The sequence below is a fragment of the Megascapheus bottae genome, chromosome 4, assembly GCF_031878675.1.
Source record: "Megascapheus bottae isolate mThoBot1 chromosome 4, mThoBot2.hap1, whole genome shotgun sequence".
Taxonomy (NCBI): Eukaryota; Metazoa; Chordata; class Mammalia; order Rodentia; family Geomyidae; genus Megascapheus; species Megascapheus bottae.
This window is the reverse complement of record NC_143512.1, coordinates 46133981-46159536: the sequence shown is the minus strand read 5'-3', so window position 1 is coordinate 46159536 and position 25556 is coordinate 46133981. Positions and strand designations below refer to the sequence as shown.

The window sequence follows — 25556 nt, the reverse complement described above, 5'->3', positions numbered from 1 at the left end:
CCTCCTGAGTAACAAGGATTACAGGCGTGAGCCACCATACCCAGCTCACTTTGACATTTCTATACACACATACAATGTATCTCTATCAAATCCATCCCCTTTATCACTCTCCTCCACCTACCACCCCCTTCTAAACAATTACAATAGATTTCATTGTTCTATTTTCATATATGCAAAAAAGCCCATCAACCATATCCATCCTCACACATCCTTTCTTTTCACCTTACCCTCTCCTGCTGATACCAGAGATGTTTTACTTTCCTGTCGTTCATTTTAGTTTTTAAGCATGTATGAACTGTACCAATGGTTTTCACCACAGTATTTCACATGTACGTAGACTATTATAACCTAAGCAGAGTAATTCTCTCTTGCTTTCTCTTTCCTCATCTTCATGCCACCCCCTACTGATCAACACTAAGAGATTTCCAAATCATTCACACACCACTGCTCTTTTTACTTTTCTTTCTTCATCCCCTAAATGGTACCATAATCAGAATCATGTTCTAAGTGTACATACATAATAGTACATTTAAATAAGCATATACATATGTATTATATGTATACATAAATACATAATATACATATATAAGTGTTTGGATAAATATACATACATGTCCTTTATATCTAGCTCCCATGGATGAACAAAAACAAACTTTTTGGCTTTCTGAGCTCAGCTTGTCTTTTCTCAACAGGATGTTCTCAAAATCCATTCATTGTCCTCCAAAAGATATGATTTCACATCTATGGTTATGTAACTCATTATATGTATTGTATGTACCAAATATGCAAGGGTCATTATATGTGCCATATATAATATATGCAAATGGACCCAACATATGTGTGCACGAGATGTATACATATGTATCCATGTGTGTATGAGTATCATATTTTCTTGATTTGTTCCTTTGTTGTCAAACATCCTGACTAATTCCACAGTTTGGTTATTATGAATAGTGCTTCAATAAACATGAAGATGAAGGCATCATTCCCACTGATTCCCACTCCTTTACACAGAGGCCTGACTGTATTATGGCAGTCACAGGAAAGGTCTATTTTTAGTCTTTTAGGGAAACTCCGCACTGAAGTTCACAGTGGTTACACTACTTTACAATTCCTGCCAATAGATTATAAAGATTCCTGTCCCACCTCCATCCTTCTTGGTTTTTATTTTCTTGGTGACTACCATTCTGACTGGGGTGAGAGCTAAGGATGTTGAGCCTTTCTTCATGTATCTATTAGCCATTTGAACTTCTTCTGAGAACTGTTTGCTCAATTCAACCCCACTTATTAAATGGATTGTTCTCTTTGCTGGGTTTTTTTTAGCTCTTTTTAAATGTTTCACTGCCACTGATGTCAATACAACCACCATTGTTTTCTATCACCCACTCTGTAAATTCATTAGCAATCCAATTAAACAAGTTACTATTATTATTCATCTCCATTCACACATGGAAAATTTGAGGTACAGAAAGATCATAGGACCCTGTCAGAATTTACCAAGTGTAATTTCTTTTATATTTTAAAAGGTCAGAAGAAAAGGACCAGGTCTGTGTTCACCAGTGTATGATGCTTAAAGATCAAAGCTACAACTTTCACCCAAGTATTGAGGACTGAATCAGGGTCTCACACTTGGTGAGTCATGCTGTCAACCCCTTTTGCTTTTACTTTATACAGAATCTCATGCTCAAATCCTCCTACCTCTGCCTACATGAGTGGTTGTTGATGGAAATGTATCCAGCACCATGGCATCTGAAGTGCATAATTTTTTAAGGCACAAGTACCATCCACTCAGCAGTCAAGCAAAGGCTGACCTTGTCAGGCAGGGTGCAATCCAGATACTAAACACACCAATGCTGGGGTAAAGAGCCACTGACTTCTTCTGCCTGCTCTGCTCTCACTCAAATACAGTTTCTTCTCCTCTTCAAGGAACCATTATGTTTATCTTTCTCTTTATTTATGTTATTAGTGTATATTAATTGTATGAAAGAGTTTCACTGTGTGCATTTCTGTAGCAACTATAATGTTCTTTGATCACATTTACCCCCTTGGGGCTGGGAGTTTGGCCTAGCATGCACGAAGACCCAGGTTCAATTCCTCAGCACCCCACATACATAGAAAAAGCCAGAAGTGGTGCTGTGGCTCAGGTGGTAGAGCTATAGCCTTGAGAAAGTCCAAGGATAGTGCTCAGGCCCTGAGCTCAAGCCCAGGACTGGCAAAAAATACATATTAAAAAAATAAAATAAAAATTTTAATGGATTTCATTTAAATTAGCTTTCTATGAAAAGCAAACCTCAAATTATGAATAACTGAGGAAAGACTTAAACTAAAACATAAGATTGGTAAAATATCAATAAAAAGATTAATAAATATCTAAATATTAATCAACACAAAAGACTAATTTGAATACAGTTTAGATAAAACTGTTCAAAACCACTACTGAAACTGATGCTCAATATTCAATTATATTATTTTTTACTTTCTTTCTTACTAAAAATGGTGTTACAACTTTTTTATTTTATTTTATTTTTTTCCCAGTCCTGGGGTTTGAACTCAGGACCTGAGCATGGTCCTTGGGCTTTCTCAAAGCTAGTGCTCTACTACTTGAGCCACAGTACCACTTCTGGCCTTTTCTATGTATGTGGTACCAAGGAATTTAACCCAGGTCTTTGTGCATGTAGGCAAACACTCTACCACTAGGCCAAACTCCCAGCCGGCTACCACATCTTATCATCATGCTTATCCAGAAGTCCAGGAGCAATAACTGTACAAATAAACAAATTACAATTGTGCCTAAGATCAAATTTCAGGGGGAAAATAGAGGTCCATTAACAAGATGCACTATCACATAAAAATTACATGACATTGCACCAGCTAGTATCTTACTGTGGAGTATGCAAAATTTCACTTTGAAAATGCAACAGATTCTAAAAATCCTATAGCCAGCAAGATGTCAGCTGACATCTGAAATCCACAGCCCAGAGAATCAAAGCAAAGAACAATACCAGGCACACAGGAGGACCTGAAAAAAATATTTGTTATATTTAAATGAATAACATCTTCAAAGAAAGTGAGCCATATGATAGAACCTGTCAAAATGCAAATGGCACTACTCTGAGCTTCAGAGAATTTCTTTTTAATACTATAAAAGGAAAATCAGAGTCATAGCAACAGCACAAATTGACAAGGTACCATCCACTCAGGAAAAAGTGCTCTATGATACAGAACCTCACCTTGTCTAAACAAGAAACATGGACTGAAGCCCTACAGGGTGGCCTAATATTTACAGTACAATGCTAACATGGTAGCAGTCCCTGAATTTGGTGAATTTCAAATGTACTACTGCTTTTAACTTAGGACACTTAGTAGGAATTTCCCAACATGGTGTGCTTCTACATAGAAAACCTTATTTATGATCTCAGAGAAAAAAAAATCCCAGAATAATCTGCTCTGCTAAAAGCAACATAAATACAAATTTAATTAGACAAAGCCTACATAAACCAGATCTGTCTTTTCTAACCAGTGTATTAATGCATAATGAAATTATGGTCACTCTGGGAGTTTGAAAGTAATGTAGGCTCCATGCAGTACTATCTATTATCTATTCCCTAGTAGAAAAAGGTTTTGCAACATTTTTTTTCCCCAGTCCTCAGCTTGAGCTCAGGGCCTGAGCACTATCCTTGAACTTTCTCAAGGCTAGAGCTCTACCACTTGAACCTCAGCTTTTTTCTATGCATGTGGTACTGAGGAATGGAACCCAGATCTTCGTGCATGCTAGGCAAGCACTCTACCACTAGGCCAAACTCCCAGCCCTAGTTTTGCAACATTTCTATCAAGAACCTTTTTACTTGGGAGTTGGCACTTAGCACACAAACCCTGGCAAAATTAAAATTAAAACTATAAATACCAATTTAGGAGTAAACAATTTGTACAAAACATTTAATATAAAAGTAACAGAATATTCTACTATTGGTTTTAATTCCTACTTAAGAATTAAACTCCTTTTCTCACATGACATACTAAAGAATGTCATGTATCAGACCTCACCTGAAATTCCTGCCCAATTTAAGTTTTAGCCACAAGAATAGTTTCTTATAACACAGTAAGAAAGTATTCTAAAGTTCTTCAGTGCATAGTTGACAAAAAAAAAAAACTGTGAAACCCTACCACCTGATGGAATTTTATAGAACCTGAGTAACCGACTGATTTTCTTCTTTACCTCTAAGTGTTTCTGAACTACAGATGGCACTTCAGAGGAAAGTCTAATGACATACTTGTTACATAACTTGTCCTTGATTGGCCAGATTAGGTGATTTAGATAAGAGAAAAAAAATTCAAAGCAAGACAAACACTGATTCTCTGTTCTCCATTCTCCCAATGGCCACAACACTCCCCTGAGTCCCATCTCCCATAGTTAACCCTGGGCCTCGGTCTACAAAACGTTCAACATATCCAGCCTGGTGCTAGCTAAGCTAAATATGAGCACTTACATAATCACATATCGTCTACATCAGAACATTACATTGAAATACTCTGCTCTGTTCCTCCAAGGATTCTAAGGGGATAGCTGGGCTTCTTGTCAGCACCAAGCACCTGTTTCCTTTATATGAAAATCCATAGTAGATATATGGCCGCCTAGCCAGGCAAAGTTACCATTGCTTGGCTGGCCACGTGCACACTGAATCCCTAACGAGGACAAGTATGGGGCTGTTTTTGCTGTGTGAGAGCAGGATTTCATTTCCTGAGACAGCGTGAAGGTCTAGGAACATAAGAGGACAAAGTTTCAGAAAAGCAGAGGACACAAAGGACCTCAAACGACCACTTCTGTATAGACTGTATTTCTAGCCCAATTTCGCTTATGGACCTCTGTAGTTCAGCTCTGAAGACCTTGCAACCCAGGCAGGGGTCAGGAAGGGAAAAGCTTGCAAACACAGATGTGGCCTTTCTTTCTCGGTCCACCAGCTGTGACCAATAGGAAGGACCTGTGGGGCTCCGAAAGTGGACATCTGACTGGTGTCTGGGAAACCGAAGCTGCGTTTCCTGAACGTCCTAAGCGCCCGGTTTCCACAGGGATGTGGACAAAAGAGGATGCCTTTCCCAGCCACCACAGGCCTGTCGTGACGCTTACACCTGCATTGCAACCAGTCCAGGGGAAACCAAATGCACAACAGACGTTCATGGCGCTCTGGAGGGCTGCACAGCCCCCTTACCACCAAGGTCATCCACGCTTTCCAAAACGCGCCCAGTAAGTGGCCCAAGCCTGTCATGCTAGCTACTCAGGAGGCTGCGATCTGAGAGCGGTGGTTGGAAGCCAGCCCGGACAGGCAAGTCCATGAGGCTCCTTTCTCTAATGAACCACCACCACAAAAAGCCAGAAATAAGGGCCGGGAGTTTGGCCTAGTGGTTAAAGTGCTTGCCTAGCGTGCACGAAGACCTGGGTTCGATTCCTTGGTACCACATACATAGAAAAAAAAAAAAAAGCTGAGGCTCAAGTGGTAGAGCTCTAGCCTTGAGAAAGTCCAAGGACAGCGCTCATGCCCTGAGCTCAAGCCCAGGACTGGCAAAAAAAAAAAAAAAAAAAAAAAAAAAAAGCCAGAAATGGAGCTGTGGCACAATTGGTGGAGCGCCATCCTTGAGCAAAGAAAAGGCTAAAGGGCATCGCCCAGACCCTGATTGAGGCCCCAGGACCCAAGTGTAGGGGTGTGGGCCGGGACGAAATAGATGGTTCTGCGTGTGTCCTGAGGTCTCACTCAGGGGTCCCTCTAAGCACCCTGAGCCCTAAAGGCACAGGAGAGAAGAGGGAACCTCCGCTTTCTACGCTCTCTCTTCTCCACCACAGGAATACCATTTATTTCTCCCAATCCCCAAAGATTCCCTCCACCGCCCTCCCCATCCCAGTGCCCTGTAACCCGAGCGCGTGCGATCTCGGGGGACGGAGCGGGGTGGCGGCCGCCTCCGTGCGCTCCGGGCCGCGCCTCCGGAGCCACCGGGCGCAGCGCAGCTGCCGCCTCCACGGAGAGACGGAGCAGCCCCGGGGCTGCAGGGGCCGCGCCCAACCCCGCGTCCCCCACCCAACACCACTGCGGACCCCTGCTGGCGCAGAGACCCCGGAGAAAGTTTGTCCCCACGAACAGGTGGGCAAACTTTTCCTCCCAGGGCTGTGAGGAGATCGAGAAACGGACGCCACCCCCCTCCCCAACACACACACACACACACACACACACACACACACACACACACACACACACACACACACACACACACACACACACACACGGCATTTACCTGGAGCCCCCGGCCAGGCGCTGCCCCCCGTGGCCTGCCCGAGGGCGCCCCGCTCGCGCCCCCGGCTCGCCGCCGCCCGCCGCAGGCCAGCCTCTCCTCGAGCTGCGGACGCCCGGCGGCCGCCCCGCGGGGGCCGGGCGGAGGGGGCGGAGCCGCGGCTCCCCAGCCGGCAGGCGGTGCCCGCCCCGGTGCCGCCCCCCGCGGCCACTGGATCCCCAGCGCGCCCGCGGCGGGCAGCGGGACCCGGCCGGGCGCGCCCCCCGCCCCCCGCCGGCCGCGCCCCACTCCCGCTGCGGGAGGAAACCTGAAACGCCCCGACTCCGCGCTGCCCGCCGGACCCCTCCCTCCGCCGCCCGGCCGCCTCGGCTTTCCGAGCCCCGAGCCCCCGGGGACTCACGGGGCCCGGCGCGGACCTGCGGGAACACCGGGGACGAGGGAGGGGGAGCGGGGTGCACCCTAGCAGCGGTGTCCGCTCGCCCCGGGAGGCCCCGCGCCTCGGCGCCGCCGGAGGAAGGCTCTGTGCCAGGCTCGAGGAAGGCTCGGGCTGTCCTCAGCCAAAAGCCACCACACCCCTGGCATAAGAGGGCCCAGGTCGATTACAATAGGAAGTATTATTTTAAAAGCAGCAGACGCCCTCCTTATTCATAAGACTGATGATCCTCGAGCCAAGGGCTTGGCAAGCTATGGGTCTCTTGGTCTTCATGCTGAAAAAATTGAAGGAAACCATCGCCACTTCCCTACCACCTAACAGGCTTGTCCACCTAAAACGCATCTCTCCCCACCCCCATCACCACCAACTTTAGAACTCTAACCCCCCACGAGGCCTCAAAGGAGAGGGGATTCGGAAGGATTTCTGCCGCTTTAAAGGTAAAACGACTGCTTTGGAGAAGACCGGCTGACTTCAGGTCCAGGACAGGGGTGAAGGCCCAGGAAGAAAGGAGTAATCTCCACACTGCCTTTCACCAGCCCTCTTTGCTAATTCAGAGCCTTAGGAAGGACAGGTGAGCAAGACAAGACCATCTTCTGGCTGAAGTTCATAGCTTGGTGCCAAGGCAGGTTCACCCCGTCCTCCTTATTAAAGAGCCCTTGACACTGGGCATGGAATTCTTGACTCTGGGCTGGCAAACTAGCCGATTCCAAAAAATTTCCCTGTCTCCTACCAGTACGTCAAGGTTTTTAGGATTAAAAAAAATGAAAGCAATAATATCCTCAAACTTTTTCCAATATTTATTGGAGATAAATCGAATCAATTCACCAGACAAAAATGGTTTTCAAACAAACAGCTGAGCAAAAATGCCCACCAGGTGTTTCAGGCCTCTGTTCTCTTTTCTATCTGAATCCTTGTTCCTCCCCTCCCCACCACCCGCATTAATTTTGTTACACATATAAGAGAAAAAAGCAAAGAGATCGGAGGAGAGGACCAAGTGTTATAAGCAGGTACTTCTAAATTCACTAAAAAGAAATAAACTGGCAAAAACAAGTCCTTGTGACACTCTCCACCATGGTGTCAGGGACATCGAATCATGCTAGCTGCCATTTTCTTGCGTGCTCTCAAGCACTGAGTTTGATCAATATTTAAATAAGGACTTGGCTTTCAACTTCTCCAGGTTCAAACGTTAAGCAAAGTATGCTCCAGCAGCCTTAAAAGAGGCCGGTGACTGCCTGAGGCAGGAAGCCTTCCCTTGTGTAAATAATCCTTTGCATCTGATTGATTTCACTGCTGTAGATATAGGTCACCCAGACACCAATCAACACAGATTGCACTGAATTTACGCTGATATGGCATTTGCTTAGAATTCAAACAAAATCCAGACCAAAATTCTGTAGATGTTCTCAGTCCACAGAGACAAGAAAATCAGGAGGGCAGTTCTGGGGAAATTCCACCTTCCTGATGAGTATTAGTGAGTGAGTTTTTAGGTCAGTGTCCCAGCAAGCTCTGTCTTGTCTGGCAATTCAATCTCCATTCATTCTTCCTTAGATTTTGGTCTAGACAGACCTCCTCCATGAATTATTTCCCCAGTGTTCTGCTTTCTTCCACCTCTGAACTCAACAAAGTATTGAGGCTACTTACTTCTCATATTCAGGGCTATCAAAAGTCCTTGTCCTCTATTGACATTTCAAGGGGAAAAACTGTCTCTTATTCTGGTAATTTCCACACTCCTCACACAGCATACTTCTGAACTATTGAATGCTGGAAGTTTTGGTTTTGTTCTGTTTTTATTGTTATATTCCAGGCTACACTTGAACTAACAATTCTCCTGTCCCAACCTTCCAAGTATTTGGATTTCAGGAGTGTATCACCCACCACACTCAGCAATATCAATTTTGTTGGTTGTGGGGCTTGAACTCAGGACTTGGGCACTGACTCTGAACCTGTTTGTGCTCAAGGCTAGCACTCTACCACTTTGAGCCACAGTGTCACTTTTGATTTTCTGGTAGTTAAAAAGAGATAAGAGTCTCAGGGACTTTCCTGCTCTGGGTGGCTTTTAATAGCGATCCTCAGATCTCAACCTTCTAAGTAGCTAGGACTGCAGGGTGAGCCACCGGTACCTGACTCAATTTTTCAATTAAACTATTACTTGATTTATGCAGGATGGAAAAGGTATGTCACGATTTTCAAATTTTAATAAATTATAATCAGTCCAGGTGCTATTCCTTAATTATTTTCTATCTTTTATTCTATTTCCCTTATTTGATAATTCTCAAAAGGTGATGACTCAATATTTGCGTATCCAATGCTATGGACATGATATTGGAAATATAAACACAACTACATAGACATAAAAATTTATGACTTTATAGACATGTTTTATTACATAGATTAATATGTATCTATGACATACAAACCCTCAGCCTAATTTTAATTATGTTCTAAAATCTAAGTGCCAGTGATTGTATATAGAGATTCCCTTCCTGAATACTTGTTTGTTAAACATGTCATTTGAAATATGATGTAAAAATCAATATTAATAAATTATTTTAAAAAGGTGGACATCTTAGGTCTGATGTTTGGCCATATGTATTTACAATTGCTATGATTCTTGTTTTTTAATGATATTAGGAGATGGTTGATTTAATGTGAGTAGGGGAAAACTTTGGAAATAGAAATAGGATGTCCTTTTGGAAAGATCCAACCTTTCCAGGCCTTCATTCCCTTAGCTGGAAAATGGACACAATAATATTTACTATCACCATGAAAGAAGGATAACTGACAGGATACCATTAAGGATGCAGGACCCTGAGCCAGTTAATAGTCCAGTGTATGGAGTGTTAGGAAAACACTTCCAAGCTCTGAGGTAATTAATTACTAGAGCACATCTTTCTTCAAGGTAAGGACAGCAGTTTGGGTTCTATACTTGGTAGCTCTGTCTGAGGTCAGGAAACATGGAGAAAGGAGGCCAGAGTGATCACAGTCAGGGAACAAATCTCCTGGGGAAAGGCTCACTGTTGTTTTCATTCTGGCCACACATTAGCACTACCTGGCAGCTTTTTCAAAACCTGATCCCCACATCCCCACACCAGACCAATTATATCAGAATCTCCAGGGGATTCCGCTGAGGCATTGATATTTTTAAAGTAGTTGTACAGAAGGGTTTCAGCTTGCAGGGATATTTTTTTTTTGAACAGCTTCTGAAGTAATTCAAATGTTCAGCCAAAGTTGGGAGCAGCTGGACTAAAGGAACTGAATTTGTTGCCACTTGGAAGTTAAGGGGACTGGCCCTGCTACTTATACTAAGATTGCAATAGTGTGGTCCGAAATACAGGTGACTGATTGAAATGATGTGTCTCTGATGGACTTTAGGGAACACTCAGCCTATTGATGTGTGGAGTAGACTCTGAGCACCAGAATAACAGAAATGCAAGAGAGACACTGTAACATTCGTCTCCTGTTAGGCCCATTTTTTTTAAAAAAATCCCTCAGTTCCAGAACCATGTGTTTGAAACTTCTCAGAGCATTCTCTCTGAAAAAACAGGAAATATAATGAGATTGCATTTTATATGAAGGAAATTTTGAATCCAATTTCAGTCATTGCCTACAAACTGAGATGTAAGTCATTTCTGGTCAAGAAGCACTGTCTTTGTTGCTAATAAGATAGTGACTCTACCAAAACATACCAAATTTAAATTCATTAAAGTAAATAAAATTAGCTGGGAGCTGGTGGCTCATGACTGTAATCTAAGGATTACAGGCTGAGATATGGAGGATCTCAGTTCAAAGCTAAACAGGACAGAAAACAAAATTGCTAGACTCTATCTCCAAAATAAACAGTAAAAAACTGACTCAAGTGGTAGAGTGCCAGCCAAGCAAGTAGAGCAGAGTAAGACAAGGCCCTGAGTTCCAGCCCCATTATCATAAAAGAAGAAAGAAGAGAAGAAAGAGAACAAGGAGAAGAAAGAAGAGGAGAAGAAGGAAGTATCTTTCCAGGCACCAATGGGTCATGCCAGTTATCCTAACTACTCAAAAGGCTGAAATTTGAAGACCCAATTCAAAGTCAGCGCTGGCAGGAAAATCTTATTTCTAATTAACCACCAAAAAGCTAGAAGTGGAGCTATCAAGTGATAGAATGCTAGCTTTGCGTTAAAAATCTCAGGGATGGGCCAGGAGTTTGGTCTAGTGGTAGAGTGCTTGCCTAGCATGCACGAAGACCCGGGTTCATACCACATACATAGAAAAAAAGCCGGAAATGGTGCTTAGACTCAAGTGGTAGAGCTCTAACCTTGAGAAAATCTAAGGACAGTGCTCAGGCCATGGGCTCAAGCCTACGACTGGAAAAAATAAATAAATAAATAAAAATCTCAGGGACATTTAATTTTAATTATGTTCTAAAATCTATACTCCAGTGATTGGATATAGAGATTCTCTTCTTGAACATTTGTTAAACATGAAATTTGAAATATGATATAAAAATCAGTGCTAATAAAATCTTTTTTAAAAAAAGCTCAGGGACAGTATATAGACATTGAGTTCAACACACACATGCATATGCACACACACACACACACACACACACACACACAATTAGAATTTAATTATACTAGCCACAAATTGAGTCCTCAACAGGTTGTTACTGAAAACTCTGCTCTTTTGACAATGAGATCAACCTTTTGTAGACACCTCAAGATACAGGGGTTTCTTGGAGCTTTTACACCATAGTTAAGCTTAATTCTTATTCTTTCCAATTCATAACTTTGAAGTTACTCTTTCTTTTTTTATTTTTCCCAAGTGTACTTGACTGTGACCTCAGGACTTCACATTTACTAGGCAAATGTTCTACTGCTGAGCCATAACCCACCCCACCCCACCCCACCTTTCATCCTTTTTGCTTTAGTTTGATTTTTTTTTTATCAGGCCTGGGACTTGAACTCTGGGCCTGGCCATTGTCCCTGAGCTCTTCAGCTCAAGGCTACCACCCTATCTTTTGAGCCACAGAACCGATTCATTTTGATTTTTTTTTTTTTTTGTGGGTCATGGGGCTTGAACTCTGGGCCTAGGCATTTGTCCCTGGGCTCTTCAGCTCAAGGGTACTGACCTACCCCTGAGCCATAGCCCCACTTCCCATTTTCTAGTGATTAATTGAAGTCTCACAGTCTTTAGTATTGGACTGATAGAGTGCTTACCTAGCTTGCAAGAAGATCAAGGTTCAATTCCTCAACACCCCATACATAGGATAAAAGCTGGAAGTGGTGCTGTGGCTCAAGTGGCATACCACCAGCCTTGGGGGAAAAATGAAAGGCCAAGGACAGTGCTTAGGCCCTGAGTTTAAGCCCTGGGACTGGCAAAAAAAATTTTTAAGGCAATCCAAGGCCCTCTTTTGATCTATAGGGCATAACTACAAGACAACGCAAGTAGATCGATTGGTCCAAAATGCTTAGTGTGTCTCTCTCTCTCTCTCTATATATATATCAAAGTCATCAAGTTTTATTCCCAAGAACTCCATGAGAGCTGGTAGATGTAGGATGGAGTACAACACAACTCAATAGTTACCCTTTCTGCAGGCCCATCCCACCTGCAAGCATCTTATTCCTGTGAAAACTGATATGGGCATGCTCAAACCCAGCCTGAAGCAAGTTTACACTGTTACATAATAAAAGCCCTTAAAAAGAGAATTGATCATGGAGATACTATCGCCACTATAATTACAGTAGCATAACTAGTCAGTGACTGATACATGTGGAAATAATGGGGGTATGTAACTACCACATGGCTATAATTAGATGAAGACTTTTGGTAACATGGCACGGTGAGACTGAGGCTCCTTGTTTGTGTGTGATGTCATGTGCAAGCTGCAAAAGGCACATATAGCTTTGGATTGCTATTACTCACTACAGAGGATCAAGATCCTGTTTTTGTATTTACTAAGGGCAGGCAGAGGAAGGGACAAAACAGGAAAAATCTATAAATAAAATGGGTCTGGATAGGTTCCCCTTCCCCCCTAAAAACTGTTGAAAACATTTTAGCTAAGCTTTTTAAAAATCTTATTCAAATATATTGAAGGCTCATCATGTATAATTCAAGAATAAATCTGGAATCTTGCCCCCCCCCCAAAAAAAGATCCAAGAATTTTTTTAATAGCCTAAGTTAAACAGCCTACAATTTTAGAATCCAAATCAAAACACCTTGAAAGTCAATGATACATGCAGTGAGCTAAAGCTGTTTTTGTTGTGGTTGTTTTCAACTCTGAAAACTCTCCGTTGCCACTCTGCTGGCCTAGGTGTGTCTTCAGTACTTAGAGGGAAGGTGGATCTCTTTTGTGGATAGGGGTAACATAAAGGAACCAAGACTGTCTCATATTCCTCAAGTCAAATTTCTAAGCATTGTGTTACAACCCTTCGGTAGGCCAGCTCTTCCATTGCTTCTATGCTTTAAATCATCTGCCTTTCCCTGTCTCCTGTCATATGCACACCAGCAAAGCAACCTTCAGAGAATAGAGGCAAACAATTTATTCTTTCTATTCAGAAAAATCACAGCAGCTTGTTGTACCCAGTATGCATCTGTGCCATGAGTTCTCCTACCCAGTCGTTACTCACAGTTAGGCAGAGATAGACCAGGAGCCCAAGCAAACATGTTACTGAAAATCTTTTCCTATTACTCCTATTACACTTGCTTGGACATCGCTCCCAGAAGAAATGAATTGATTTAGGAATTCTGGAAAATGCTCCAAGTAGCTAAAGCACTCTAAGCTTTATCCTCCAAAAAAAAAAAAAACTAAACTAAAAAACAAAAAACACTGCAGTGGGGCTGAGAACATGGCCTAGTGGTATGCTTGCCTAACGTGCACAAAGCCCTGGGTTCAATTCCTTCATACTGCATACACAGGAAAAGCCAGAAGTGGTGCTGTGGCTTAAGTGGTAGAGCTCTAGCCTTGAGAAAGCCCAAGGACAGTGCTCAGGCCCTGAGTTCAGTCCCTAGGACTGGCAAATCAACAACAATAAAAAACTATAGTGGAAGCTGCTTTCCTTTCTTTTCTTTTTTTCTTCCTTTTTTTTTTATTTTTGGTGGGTCATGGGGCTTGAACTCTGGGTCTGGGTGCTGTCTCTGAGCTCTTCAGCTCAAGGCTACTGCCCTACCCCTGGGCCTGGGTATTGTTCCTGAGTTCTTCAGCTCAAGGCTACCACTCTACCCCTGAAGCCACAGCTCCACTTCCTGTTTTCTGGTGGTTAATTGGAGATAAGAGTCTCACATTCTTTAGTTCTTTAGTGCCTGGGCTGACGTTGAACTGTGATTCTCAGATAGCCTCCTGAGTAGCTAGGATTACAGGTGTGAGCCACTATGCCCCGCCTGCTTTCCTCTCTGAAGAGCTTCTTTAGGAAATGGCTATGTCAATGACTTTCTCACTGGCCACTGATCTCAGTCACCCAGTTCTGCAAGTATTCACATCATAACTACCAACAAATGCTTATCTACCAGGTACTGTGCTAAGGTCTTAACTTATTTAACTCTCAGCACAACACTAGGATATACTAACAATACTCCTTTTGATTTAAGCAAGAAAGCAACTAACAACTAGTAAAGTAAACCAGGGTTACACCTACCCCCTACTCTACTAACCAAAGCCCTGTGCGGCTTCATGTAATAGTATCTCCAAAAATTGCAGGAGTTTTCTAATCCTTCATGATCAGACAAACTCAAGTAATTACACTGACTTGTCACTCTGCTCTGTTTAGCCTTACCACAGCACCAGCTCTCTCATGACCTTTGTCTGCTCAGCTACATAGATCCTGAAAATAGATTCAGATCTCAATGTTACTCTTCTGACTCTCTCAGTCTTAACTCTGCCTCTTCTTCGCCAACAGCTTTACTGTCCATGCCCAATGTGAGTTAGGTAGCTTTAGCCATTCTCCCCTCCTACTCTATTTACTGATCAATGAAGCATCCTGTGCCTGCCTGTATTCCCTTCAGTCTTGTGTTCCTTCTGAGGAAAAGAAGGCTTCCCTCAGCTTGAAGTCCCTGTGCCTAGTATAAGTAATTGGAAGAGGGACATGAAACCTAGTTGTTTTGTAGTTGTTTGTTATATATACAATGTGGACCTCAATAATACATCTTTCCTCTCACCTGGGTGAAGGAATTCCCCATTATCTCGGTTCTGGAACAAGAAGGATCAAAGCGCCCTCACTGAAGGCTTTATCTAACTCATGTTGTTTGGGTGCTTTGCTATTTCCTTTCCTATATCCTAAACCAGTCTTTATGGCTGAGAAGTTAGGAACATTTAATATGAGAAAGAAATTCTCCCACTCAGACTCCAGTTTTTCTACCAGAAAAGCTATCTTTGCCATCCTCTAATTCTTTCTTTTCCAGACTTCCTGAATTTATGCTGGGAGAATCCACCATGACAGTGACATGGGGTCCCTGGCATTCTGAATGAAGATTCTAAGATACAGACATGGGACAGATCAAAACATGTAAAGGCTGCAGAGATACACATTCTTATCCTAATCTTTGTTTTTTTGTTGTTTTGTTTTTGTCAGTCATGGGGGCTTGAACTCAGAGTATGGGCACTGTCTCTGAGCTCTTTTGCTCAAGGGTAGCAGTCTACCACTTTGAGCCACCGTGCCACTTTTGGTTTCTAGTGGTTAATTAATAAGAGTCTCACAGACTTTGCTGCCAGCTCTGGCTTTGAACCATGATTACAGATGTGAACCATTGGTGCCTGGATCTTCTCTTGATCTTTTAAACTGTAAGATCTTTAGAATTAATTGTATTGTGCGCTAGGAAACACCAAAAAGCAAGGTGGTCAGGTCCCACAAAAGAGCCACACCAAGAGATTAAGGGGATAACTAAGCCATAGAAGAAGGAGCAGAATAGCATTTGTACTTGACTTTTCTATAAGACTTTGTGTTGAATTTTCCAGGTAACAAATACTCATTTACACTTGCTATTACCCATTTTACAAATAATTTCTATTAATCCTCTAAATATCCATTGTATACTCCAAGATTATTAAATAGGAGGGCAGGGAATGAAGCCCAAGGGTAGAATGCTTGCCTCGCAAGACATAAGACTCTAATTATGAAGCCCAATACCACACACAAAAAATAATAAAGCAAAAAGGTTTATAAATATAAGCAGCACTCACCCCACATCCTCCTCATACCACAGTCACACTTATATAGCTCAGCATCTATTTATTTTGCAAGTTACTATAGCCCTGATAAACCGTGCCACAACCCATGTTTTATCTAAGCATATTTCTAATATCCAAGTTATAGAAACAGCTAGATACACCTCAACCAGTGAGTGGGTAAAAAAAAAATGTGGTGCACACATGCAATGCAGTGCAAGTTTATTCAGTCAGACAGAAGAATAAAATTATGTCAGAAGAACAAAATTACATCATTTGTAGGAAAATGGATGGAACTGAAGATCATTATATTAAAGCAAACTAAGGGGGAAAACTCAGAAAAAAACAAAGCAGGGATATTTTCAAAGAGAAAGGAAACTAGTGGGAGGAAAATGGGGGAACAAGAGAGAGAAAACTTATAAAATTAAAAGCAAAATAAACCAGATGCCATTGGTGATACCTATAACCCTATCTACTCAATAGACTGAGATCTGAGGATTGAAGACATCCAGAACAAGAAAGTCCATGAAACTCTTATCTCCAATTAAGCACCAAGAAGAAGCTGCAAGTGGCACTGTGGCTCAAGTGGTAGAGTTCCAGCCTTGAGCAAAAAAGCTATGGGACAGCTTCTAAACTGAGTTCAAACCCCATTACTGTCAATAAATAAACAAAATAAATAAATAATAAGAAAAAGAAGGGCTTAGCTAACAGATAGGAGAGTCTTCAAATTCTCTTTTATCATGAAGCATTAAATCCTTCCCGAATTCACCATTAACTGCAATAAGAAGCCTGTTGAGTGGGGAACCAGTAGCTCAGACCTATAATCCTAACTACTCCGGAGGCTGAGACAGAGGATAGCAGGAAAGGAAAGCCCAAGAGACTTTTATCTCCCATTACACACACACACACACACACACACACACACACACACACACACACACACACACACACAGCAGGAAGTGGACCTGTGGCTCAAGTATTAAAGTACTAGCCTTGAGCAGAAAAATGCAATGTACAGTGACCAGGTCCTAAGTTCAAGTCCAGTACCGACACAGAAAAAAGAAGCTGGTTGAAATGTTGGAGAAAGAATAGAAGTGATATTCTATAAACCCCTGACACACTGAAGTTTGCTTTCATCCTTTGATCCTGATTTGGTGACAAATTGCATAAAGCATAATAAGTAAACAGCACACCACAAGATTAACCCCAAGTGCAAACCTATCATTCCTCACGCCAAACAAGTGTTTGTTTTTCTGCTGGCACCGACTACCAATAGTTCTCTATGAGTGAAACATACCACATGTTCCAAATCTGCTGCTCCAAATCTGTGTCCTTTATATGGGCATGTTTGTTTGTTTCTTTGTTTTCAGCTAAAACTATCGCCTGGAATGGGAGTTTCTACCCTCACCTCTCTGTGAGTAGCTCAGCACATCAGGCCTTGCTAAGTAGAGAGGAACAATCTGACTGCAAGTTTCTGTTGAAGCACTGAAGAAAGACAACAATCACTACTGCCATAGAAGGATCTTCAAAAACCTCAGATCTTCACTCCAAAATAATTCACCTTTACTTATATCCACTGTTTGTCTATGTCTAGCATTTCCTGACCACCCAGAAGAAACGCACCAGAGCATTTCATTCTCACTGTTAATGCACTATTAATGAACTCTGCTTATTACTAATGGGCCAATATGTCTTCTGTATTAAATTGTGAACATAGGACCTAAGATTAAAAGATGAGACTGTTTTGAAGTAAGAATCAGTAATAAATCACTGTTTCTATAGAGGAGCCCAGTAGAATCTTCCTGGGTGAAGCCAACCATCCATATCCTTCCTGTGAAATGTCTACCTTGAACCAAGTTCTTCTGAGATCCATTGCTAACTGGATCCATTGGCTCACACTTTGTTTAGATCATAGTCAGAAATTTCACTTGATCGTTGTTGTATGTTTTCCTGTCTAATTCCTACTGGAAGTTTCCTATTGAGTTTGGAAATTCCCTACCTTTTGAGTTCAACTTCTTTGGTGGCCTGTGACCTGGCAATTCCAATAAGGACTTCATTCCAAACAGAATAAGGTTAAAAAGAAAGAAAGAAAAGAGAGACAGAAAGAAAGATGAAAGAGAGGAAAGGAAGGAAGGAAGGAAGGAAGGAAAGAAGGAAGGAAGGAAGGAAGGAAGGAAGGAAGGAAGGAAGGAAGGAAAGGAATGAGGTGTGGAAGGGGATTAAATAGTACCCTTTGGGATCAAATATGGCAAGGACAGAAGAGGTACTATCTAAAATAACTCCCAGGGCTTCAGAAGTGGCATAGCAGAGGATCTGTTTCCAGTGCCCAGCAGCCATGGGGAAAGCTACAAGATTCCCACCCAGTGTGGACTTTTCTGGGGCTCACCAGAATAATTCAGTGGTGGTCTTTCAGGGGGATTGTGAACTTTGAGCACAAGAAAAGCCAGAAAGCCATAGCCTCTAGAAGTAATGAGTGCTTCGAGACCTAGATCTGGATTCTAATACTACTCTGTAGCATAAAGAACTACTTTTAAAAAAATTATAAAGATGATGCACAGAGGGCTTACAGTTACATAAAAGGTAAAGAGTATGTTTCCTTTTGGACAGTGTCACCTCCCTCTCTCTCAGTTTTTCTCTCCATCTCCCATTCATCCATTATACAGTTCATTTTCAACACAGTATCCAGTGAGTACCGCTGCTGCATTTGTTCACCGTTTGCCCCCCCATTTTTGTGTCTCCCCTTATATTCCCAAAGACATATAAACAAACAGAACAAAAAGAAAACAAATAAAACATCAAAAAAGAAAAAAAACTCATTTTAATTTCCTGGAGTTTATTTTGATAAATATTATTTATCAGCTATAAAGAACTTTTTATTTTGTTTTGTTTTGACTTGTGAGGCTTGAACTAAACAGTCTGGGCACTAGCCTGGAGCATTTTTGCTCCAGGGTAGTGCTCTGTCAATTTGAGCCACAATGCCACTTCCACTTTTCTGGTGGTTAATTAGAGATCATGGGTTTTCCTGCCTGGGCTGGCTAAGAACCGTGATCTTCAGATCTCAGCCTCTTGAGTAGCTACGTTTATAGGCATGAGCCACCAGCACCCAGCAAGAACTTTTTTATTTATTTATTTTTTTGCCAGTCCTAGGCTTTTAGCTCAAGGCCTGAGCCCTATCCTTGGACTTTCTCAAGGCTAGAGCTCTACCACTTGAGCCTCAGCACCACTTCCAGCTTTTTTTTTATGCATGTGGTACCGAGGAATCGAACCTGGGTCTTCGTGCATGCTAGGCAAGCACTCTACCACTAGGCCAAACTCCCAGCCCCCCAGCAAGAACTTTTTAAAGAATTGTTTGATTCCAGGGGTGGAGTAGAGAAGTGAGAGATGGAAAGGACTTCTGGTCCTCACAAGTGAAGAAGTGCTCAGAAAAGAATGGGGGGGTACTGGAAAGACATGGGTGCCATCCTGACAGAACTCCTAAGATCCAGAACTGGAAGAATGAACAGTAAACTAACAATGTTGAACCTAAAGCAAATAGCCATGAGTCCATATCACAGACAAACAGAGAAGAAACAATACCTCATTGCCAGAGAATCTCAGTGATGAAGAAACAGAAAATCTTCATCTGAACTTCACTATACATAATGTTTGCTGCAGGCCTGATCTACCAATGGGTGATAATTACTGGGTAAAAGTCAAATGATAAACAAGATACGTGCACACCTTTACATATCTCCCCCAAGATACTTCTCAGTCACAGAGGGTGAAGTAACAAACTAATGGTATAGCAGCATGACCCACAATATCTTAACTAAACAAAGTTAACACAACCAGCAATAAGACATAGGCATCAAAGAGCCATGAAATGATATTTTGAAACATATCATTTGTGTGGTACCCTTACCAAAAACAAGTAACTTGAATGTAATTATGAGAAAACAACTGACAAACCCAAATTGACGTTCTACAAAGTAATGAACCATTCATCAAAAGCTTCAAGGAACTGAGAAATTGAATGCAAGGGACGAATGGGTCCATCCATCACCTATTGCAAGAGACCCAGAGACATGGAGGAAACTCAGTATAATGTCAGATGCTGGATCTGTTCCTAGAACAGCAAAAGGACAAGGCAGGGAGAACTGGTGAAACCAGTATGGCTTAGTTAACAATATTGTGCCAATGTTAATTTCCTGCTTCGGATCATTATGTTGTGGTTGGAGAATGTGTTAACAGTAGAAGATATGGCTGAAGGCTCGGTCTTCGGCACCTTTTAAGTTCAAAATGCTTTCACAATAAAAAGAAAATAAAGCTCAAAGGTTCTAAAGTCATCTACCTGTCCTTGGAGCCTCCATTTCTGTCTAGTTTTCAAGAAGCCAAAGAAGTGTCTAGGAGCTTGGTCTCAATAGAGCCCACTGCCTATTTCTGACAGTCCTGGTTACTATCACTCCAAATCTAACATTTTCCCAACTCAGAATTCAACATTCAAAGCAGCAAACACTCATTTTGCTGTATAGTAAACTTTGCAATTCTTGTCCTCCAAGTTTCCTTCTCTTACCCATTTCAACACATGTCAGCTGCTGATTGAGGGAGTCACTGCTCAAACTCTGCCCTCACGAGCTGTTATTCCTGAATGGATCCAGGAAATCTCAAGTCTTATATCCTAGACTACAAAGGAAAACAACCAGGAATAAACTATTCCATGCTTCTGTTTGAACTACTAATATAACAGTCCATACTGCTTGAGCTGAACATTAGTGTTTCTCTGACTCTCACTTAGCACCCGTGTCCTGTTTGCTAAGCTGTGACAGACATGGCCGCTGATACCCACAGCAGCTGGGTCATTCCCAAGCTTCTCTAGCTCTTGTTCTTTCCATTATTCTGCCTTGTTGAGTACCTTATCTAAGCTTAGGTTAGAGAGACTTTTTCCTGACTTACAATTAGCATCTATTAATAACTACAAGTGTTGTTTACACCTGCTTTGTCAACATAGCAGTAAATAAATAGCTTAGGTTTTTTATTTTTTATTTTTGAGGTTTGTTTTCTTTGAGAGCCAATTCCCAGAATTCCTTGAGAGCATCAATTTAATTCAAAAGAAAGAGCAGAGAGGAAAGGCAGCTTCTCATGATTTATAAAGTAATACTGTCACCTTGTGGACATGCCAAGGTACGCTGCCCTAATATGTGGCTTTAGTCTTCCCCTGACCATAATTCTCAATAGATACTAACAGAACTTGAGCTATGGAAGCATTTTCTATTTGGATTACATCTTACAGAAAAATGAAAATATATCTATCTTATTTCATACATTGAAATGATATTACCTTTTGCATGTAAACTAGAAAGATAGATCAAGAATTAATTCATTTTGCACATGTTTATTATGTAGCAGCAATGCCCTTGTACATAAAGTCAAAAATTCAAAGATTAATAAGAATACTCACCATGCTTTTAGACTGTTACACACTATTCATGTGTTAGGTGAAAACTTGAAACATCTCATACTCCCTGACTACTTAAGCCAACTCCTTCAATAAATACACTCTTATAAACAGACTCAGTTAGAACCATGTGGCTCCAGTTATAGTGTTTGCCTAGCATTCCTGAGGTCCTGGGTTCAGTTGACAGCATCACACAGACACAAACGCACAGATACACACATGAGATAGATAGATAGATAGATAGATAGATAGATAGATAGATAGATAGATAGATAGATAGACAGACCGACCATAAAGTCACAGCTCTGGGTAGGTATAGATATCCTATTCTGCTATTTTAGAACTTTCTTATTAATAGGGCCACAAAAGACCAAAGCCAGTGGCTTTGGTGCGCTGGCAAATGTGGTGACTACCCAATGAGTGCATTAGACTAAATCAAAGAAGTAGAGTCAAGCCCCAAACAGGAAGAAATCAAAGATAATCCAGATTCCAGGGCTCTCTAATAGAACCTTCCGTGGCAATAGAAATGTTTTGTATCTCTGCTGTCCAGTATGGTACCCACTAGACTCATGAGCCTGTTGAACACTGTAGACTACATTATTGGATTTTTTACTTCTTTACTTGTAATTTAGTCACTGTAGTAACCTGTCAGGATTAGCTGTCGAATTCTGTTTTGTTCTTTTGTAAAAATGCTTCAACTGCTTGGCCACCTGCGTGTGGTGTTTACCTTTAAAAGCTCAGCCCCACGGAAGGTCGAGGCTGCTCTCTATCAGCCCGAAGGTAGAGAGGAGTCACTGCATTGCTATTAGGCTGACTCTTAGCTCTGTTCACTGAGTGCTGGTGACTATTTCTGGAGAGTTTGGGGACCCTAAAATGGCTGGGATAAGACAGTCATCAGTGGCTAATGGCTACTGTACTGAATAGCACAGGTAAGAGGAAGGTAGAAGGGAATTCACAAAGGGGCAGGAGGAAACACTCTAGGTTGCCAGTCATGTTTCATGAGATGAATAATGTTAAGTCATATAAATGAAACATTTCAAATACGTATTATATACACCTAATTAAAAATGATACCTCATTAGAAAAAAAAGGCTCACCTCCACATACCTCTAGCAATTGTCCAAATTTTCTGCTATCCTTTATGGGGAAAAATATCTATAAAGATGTCTAAACATTTCCTTAAGATGTCTCCTGTTACTGCCCCATTCTCTACTATTTTCCGCTTCCTTTCTCCATGCTAGCTTCATTGACCTTGTTATCCCAAATTCCTCAGGCAGGCTACTGCCTCAGGCCCCTTATTCCTCACTTCCGTTTTCAGTGAGAGACTTCCCTAACATTTCCTATAATCTTCCCTGACTTGATAGTTCACCTCAGCACTACCTGACCCACTACATATTGTTTACAGACCCCCGCCCCCAAACTGGAATATTGACTCCAATAGAGCAGAGATTGTTGCTTACTTTGTTCACTGCTAAAACCCCAATTTTCTACACTTGACTGTCTCCATAAATAGGACTCCTGGCCTGAGTCACTGAGTTGTAAATAAGAGAAACCCACTCCAGCTTAATCAGGCAGAAGAGAACTCACCAGGGGATTCCTCAGAATTTCATGGACTCCTAGAGGGAGACGTTCCAGACAGAATAAGTGAGTAATCAGAAAATTTGATCTGGTGAAGCAAACTGATGCTCGTCTGTGTTCTCATTCCTCCCACTCTGCAGACCAGTTCTTTCTGCTGAAGGCCCCAACACATCATCCCCACATTTTCCCAGATGAGTAATTCTACTTAAATCCCAACATAAAGACCAAGTGTGCATCATCGGTACACTTGACTATGACCAAGGGAACTGATCTAAAATCACCTACTGCCATTTATTTTTTAGTATGTGAGGGCATTCTCTTCAAGATAAGAGTATTCAGAATTGCCTGATGAATATTTTTAAACACTCAGTATTAACTTAGAAATATTTGAAGTAGAAAACTACTTTTAATAACCACCTTCAAAATAGTACTTAATAATAGGTAGAATTCATTTCATCTGAGCAAACTAAATTTCTCCTGTCTTTAAGCAATATTTTCTTTTTTAGGTTCTGAGTTTTGAACTCAGGGCCTACCATCTGCTGGACAGGGCCTCTACCACTTGAGCCATCCCTCCAGCCCTTCCAGATAATGTCGTTACTAACTTTCATTCTGGACTAGCCATAAACCCCAGTGATTCGCCCAATCTTATCTCTACCTCTCAAGGACTAGGATTAGAGATGTGCACAATAGGCCTCTTTTGCACAATTTAGTATCATTTACACTTAAGAAATTTGAAGCCAAGGGCCGAGAGTTTGGCCCAGTGGTAGTGTGCTTGCTTAGCATGCACGAAGACAGGTTCGATTCCTGGGTAGAACATACATAGAAAAACTCTGGAAGTGGTGCTGGGGTTCAAGTGGTAGAGCTCTAGCCTTGAGAAAGTCCAAGGACAGTGCTCAGGCCTTGAGTTTAAGCCTAGGACTGGCAATAAATAGATGAATAAATAAATAAATAAATCTATCTTAAAAAAAAAATTGAAGCTGAGAGTTTGGACTAGTGGTAGAGTGCTTGCCTAGCATGCATGAAAAACTGGGTTCAATTTCTTGGTATCATGTATACAGAAAAAGCTGGGGCTCAGATGGCAGAGTTCTAGCCTTGAGAAAGCCCAAGTACAGTGCCCATGCCCTGAGTTCAAGGCCCTGGACTGGCAAAAAAAAAAAAAATCTGTCATTTTAAATTAGAATCTTAAGGCCAGTGTTAAACATTCTAATAAGTCAATTATGATGAAGTATTTCAAATACCAAATCTTAGTCTCTGAACACAAAACCTCCTCCTGAATTTACCTCAAAAGTCAGGAACCCATTGTTCATGCCTACAGTCCTAACGACTTAGAAGGCCATCAAGAGGATGGAAGTCCAAAGCTAGCCTAGGCAGAAAAGTCTGTGAGACTCCAGCTCCAAAATAACCAGTAAAAAACAGAACTAGAGATGGCTCAAATGACAGAAAGCCAGCTGAGCAAGCAGGGGAGGCTAACTTAAGGCCTTGGATCCAAAAATCCCAGGACTACAGAAAAAAAAAGATATCAAATTGAAAATTATCTTTAAAAATTTTTAATCAATAACTATTTAAGAAATACAAAACTTACAGAAGTTCTGTTAAGGCAAGTGAGTTTAGACAGCCCACTCTACCTGGAGAACCATGGCTGCTGTGAACTCAAGCTTGGAGACTTCAAGAGTGAATTACTTTTGTTCATCCAATATTAATCCAGAATAATTCCAACCTTGGGGGCTGCAGTGAGAAATGAAGTATCATATGACAAACTCACATGTTCATGTTATAAATAGACAGCAGCTAGATTTTCAAGGAGAAATTCAACCTTTCCTTGTATACAAATTAATCTGTATTCTTGCCAAGTTAAATTTTAAAAGCCTTTACATAGAAAGCTTAATTTACCCTTCTAAACCTGAAAACACAATTTCTGAGTTTGACTAATCTTGTAAGTATTCAGGGAAGTAAACTCCTAGCTTCTCAAAACCACTGTGTTGTATCATTATATCACTTCACTTATAAAAGGGAAAGTATGCCATTTTCTTTTTTTTTTTTTTTTTGCCAGTCCTGGGCTTGGGCTCAGGGCCTGAGCACTGTCCCTGGATTTTCTCAAGGCTAGAGCTCTACCACTTAAGCCACAGCACCACTTCTGGCTTTTTGCTACATATGTGGTACCGAGGAATCGAGCCCAGGTCTTCGTGCATGTGAGGCAAGCACTCTACCACTAGGCCAAACTCCCAGCCAGAGTATGCCATTTTCTTGAGTTATTACTAAAACCTGTAAGTCTCCCCCACTTTCTTCAACTTTAAAGTCCAGACTTACTAAACTGAAGTTCCTCTAATGATTCTTTTGAAGACATTATTACGGGACACAGCCACCGCAAACCGTGGGGAAGAATGGAGGGCTGTGGAAGAGGCAGTGCTGTGAATCAGTGTGCGGGGGTCACCAGCCCCTCAGGAACAAATACATCTGACAACGCCAAGAAGAAAATAAGAATCTCTTTATTTTAAAAATGTGAGTTACATTGAACTTTCAAAAACAATTATTTCCAAAGAAAAATACACTGGTTTGGGGTTCCAAGCCACAAGATGATTGTGAACAGAGGGGAAAAAAATCTAAGTACAGATCAGAGACGTTTTCCAAGGGTTTAGGTAGCTGCAATGCGTACAATAGTCTAACCCACCATCTATTAAGAGAAATGACAAATTTTGTCATCT

The 25556-nt window shown here is 41.6% G+C and overlaps 1 protein-coding gene across 1 annotated transcript in view; it reads right to left on the bottom strand.

The window, feature by feature from the left end:
- The window catches only part of Arhgef28 (Rho guanine nucleotide exchange factor 28), a 265542-nt gene extending 259157 nt beyond the window's left edge, over nt 1-6385 (bottom strand). Inside the window, exon 1 of the mRNA XM_090331824.1 lies at nt 6283-6385. The gene's annotated coding sequence lies outside the window, so the exon portion shown is untranslated. The remainder of the gene's footprint in view (nt 1-6282) is intronic.
- Between the last annotated feature and the right edge of the window lie 19171 nt (nt 6386-25556).